General features: G+C 53.6%; 1 protein-coding gene across 5 annotated transcripts in view; it reads right to left on the bottom strand.

Annotated features, from left to right (window-relative positions):
- LOC113215348 (cell adhesion molecule Dscam2-like) overlaps positions 1-3,479 on the bottom strand; it is a 23,641-nt gene that overhangs the window by 13,172 nt on the left and 6,990 nt on the right. The gene's annotated exons all lie outside the window — the stretch shown is intronic.

The following is a 3,479-nucleotide window of genomic DNA, read 5'->3' as shown; positions in this document are numbered from 1 at the left end:
GGGGGAGGGAGGGGGTCTCTCAATATCCGGCCAGAGTCCTCAGCCTCGGCGCGGCACGCGAGACTGTTTAGGCTTTACTTCTTTCCGATAACATTGACGAGGGCGGCGAGGAAAACGAGGAGAGGGGGTAGGGGTATTATCTGGGGAGGAGGAGGAACCACCTCCAGGGTAAGGGATGAAGAGGTGAGACCTCCTCAGAAGATCGCGATCCTCGTGCGAGCGAGCGCCCGCGGCAGAGGCGGTAGGCCGCGCGCGCGCACCCGTGCCCAGCGCGCTGCCTACCCTGCGCACCGCGGGCGCCCCGGCCTCGCACGCCCCGTCGCTGCTTTAGAGAGTCCCTCTACATTTCTCTAGAGATCCTACTATTTTAAGTCTCTGTAGAGAGACTATTCTGTCTCTATATAGAGACTATTATGTTTGTATAGAGAGATTATTATGTCTCTGTAGAGAGTCTCTGTGGAGCACGGTAAAAACGACGTCCTGGTTTCCATGACGTTTGGAAAACCATGACGTTCCCCATGAATTTCTTCCATAAGACGTCATGGTGTTTCCAAAACGTCATGAAAACCGGGACGTCGTTTTTACCTTTAGAGACTGTTTTTTTCCCTGCACCTACCTGGCTGGGCTGCACCGACAGCCTGCCGCCCTGGGTCACGGGCTCGCCGTCCTTGAGGAAGCCGATGGAGGCGGGCCTCGGCGACAGCCCGCCCCGCACCGAGCAGTTGAACACGGCCGTCCGCCCGGCGTCCAGGACCTGCAGGAGCAAACGAGCGAGCCGGACTTCAGAAAAGACAGAGATCGCACAAAACGAAGAAGGGGATGAAACGAAGCGAGACGAGCCGCATTCTGCTGCACTCCAAACGCACTGCTGCGCGGTTCACGATTCACGAGCACTACTTCTTTAGTTGCGCACGGCTGCGATGCACCGCAAACATACACAGGCACACACACACGCAGCACGGTGCTGCACAGCGAGGCATGTAAATTATATGGGCGTCAGGAGAGGAACTGACAAAGGGAGGGAGAGGGGATGAGGAGCGGGGAGGCTCACTGCTGTGATTGCAGCTGGCAGCAGCCTGCGTGCGCGGTCTGTGAATGGACACACATGCGCATATCTGCCCGTGCGCTCCCTGCCCTACATTCTCTTTTCTCCCCCCCCCCCTCTCTTTCTCTCTCTCTCTCCCTCTCTCTCTCTCTCTCTCTCTCCATCCCGTCCGCACGTTGTGCTGTCCATGTTTTGCACCGGCGAACTCTGGGTGATGGCCGTCAGACCGCACAAAAGAGATTTCATTCTTCCTCGTCGTTTCCCCCGTCCGTATGCCCCACCCCTTTCCCCGCTCCCCTCCATCAGCTGCATCACCTCTCCAACTCTACTGGCCCGCACAGAGATGCTCGTTTCTGCGGAAACACACAGCAGCGCTATACTCGCAAGAAAAAGCGCCCCGTATGCCGGCGAGGAATGCCAACCGAAACAAAACCCACCACAATGTGTCTGTCTGCACGTCAGACGCACTGTCATGGCTTTCGGTTCAATTTGAAATAAACTTTAAGCGGACCAGTGATAATTTAATTGAAATTTGCATTTTCTTTCTTTACCATATACCCGCTCTGCAAACCCAACAGCATGCAAAGTATTATGGCATGATAAGTAAATCACCATACAACTCATACATATACTTCGAATAATAGCAGCACATTTTGAAGACCGAACACGTTTTAATAGGAAACTTTGCGAAGCACCGACCCAGCGGCGCGTCTGCTGCTTTCAAAACACGAGCGCTCTCTGCTCACCTGGTGCTGCGGGCGCAGGTGCGCGGTGAGCGGGTGGCTGACGACCAGCTGCAGGTGCCGGCGCGCCTCCTTGACGCGGTTGCTCACGACGCAGGCGTACCGGCCGCTGTCCTCGGGCTGCGCGCGGGGGAACTCCAGGACCGAGTCGAGCGGCCGGGCGCGCGGGTGGTGCGGGTCCAGCTCCAACAGGCTGCCCCCAACCTCGCGGTACCACCTGGACAAACCAAAGGAAACAGATAACGTGTGCAACGTACCGGACAGGAGCAAACCATTTCCCATTCCCTTTTGGATTGGCAAAAAAAAAATAAAAAAAAATGGGGAAATGTGGGGGGAAATGTGCAACCTACCGGACAGGAGCAAACCCGAGCAAACCAATCCCAATTCCCTTTTGGATTGGCAAAAGATGATAGGAAATTCAGCTCGCGTGCCCACAGCAGGCTTTTAATTCCATGGGGGTTTTTCTCTGTCGTCAATTTTTAGTGAACTTAAACAAAAGTTTTCAGTGTGCAAAAAAAAGTGTGGACAAAAGAGCAGCAGTGCCGTTCTGCTATCCTGAAAGTACAGCACTGTTACACATCAGCTACACCTTTTTTCCCATGTGGATTGAACTTCAAAAATTTCGTTTCACTTTTATTGGAAATAATGCTGACTTTTCCAAATCATTCTTAAGTTGTGCAACATAGTTTTTCGAATGCGATTTATCTAGCAATTAAAGGATGCATTTGAATGTATTTCAGTGTACTTCGGTAAACTGCAGCAAGTTTCGTGAATCTTTCGCAAATTTTTATTTATAATTCAAAACTTGGAGTTTTTGTGTGCGAATTTTCAGGAGCCGTTTTAAATTGTCCTCTCTTGTATCTCCTCCCCCTTCCCCCGTTTTGCTAGGCTGCCTCAGCGCCATCGTGGACTGCCTTCCTCCGCACCCGCCCCTCGGCGCTCGCACCACCTGTAGCGCCTCCCCAGGGACTCGTGAGAGCCGCGCCCTTCGCTACCCCACCCTGCCGCGCCTCGCCCAACAACCCTGCTGTGCCGATCCTGATACGGGTTGGAATGGTTACGGTGGATGGCTCCATCCCTATTAGCTCTCAGGACGATTTCATTTCGATTGGGTGTCCGAGCGACCGCGCTTCTCACGGCATAATTCGAGAGGAGTGATTTTCCGGGCGACCATCCAAACGCGATACAGACGAGGGGTGAGGGGGGGGGGGGGAGGGAGGAAAACCCGCAACTCAGTCCACGAGTGCGGCGATGAGGAACGTGATACCAACGGCAGCTAACGGTAACTTAATTTATCTGTCATCATCCATCAATCGGTCCAACGCAAACTTTTGTTGCGCCGTACTCGTTTCGCTCGCCGGCTGTTTGAGGAACAAGAACAAGGCCCTATTTTCGGTGCGTTTCTCTTGCGCGTCGGCTAATGGCCACTCCACATGAGTCATCATTTCCTTGACTTTTCTCTAATCTGCCGCGCGCCAACAGTCGCCGCTGGTGCGCGCGCTCCTTATATACACACAGAAAAAAAAATAACAACAAAAAACGACAAACTTTGCACTCACTACAAGCCGAGCAGAGCAGCGGGGCAGAGGCGAAGCTGCAAACTCTGTAAGGGGGACGCTCCCTCTCCTCTCTTCTCTCTCTCTCCTCCCTCTCTCTCTCTCTCTCTCTCTCTCTCTCTCTCTCTCTCTCTC

This window comes from Frankliniella occidentalis, unplaced genomic scaffold (genome assembly GCF_000697945.3).
Source record: "Frankliniella occidentalis isolate FOCC.00 unplaced genomic scaffold, Focc_3.1 Scaffold140, whole genome shotgun sequence".
Taxonomy (NCBI): Eukaryota; Metazoa; Arthropoda; class Insecta; order Thysanoptera; family Thripidae; genus Frankliniella; species Frankliniella occidentalis.
Note: the sequence above shows the minus strand (reverse complement) of the source record. Positions and strands in the feature narration are given on the sequence as shown.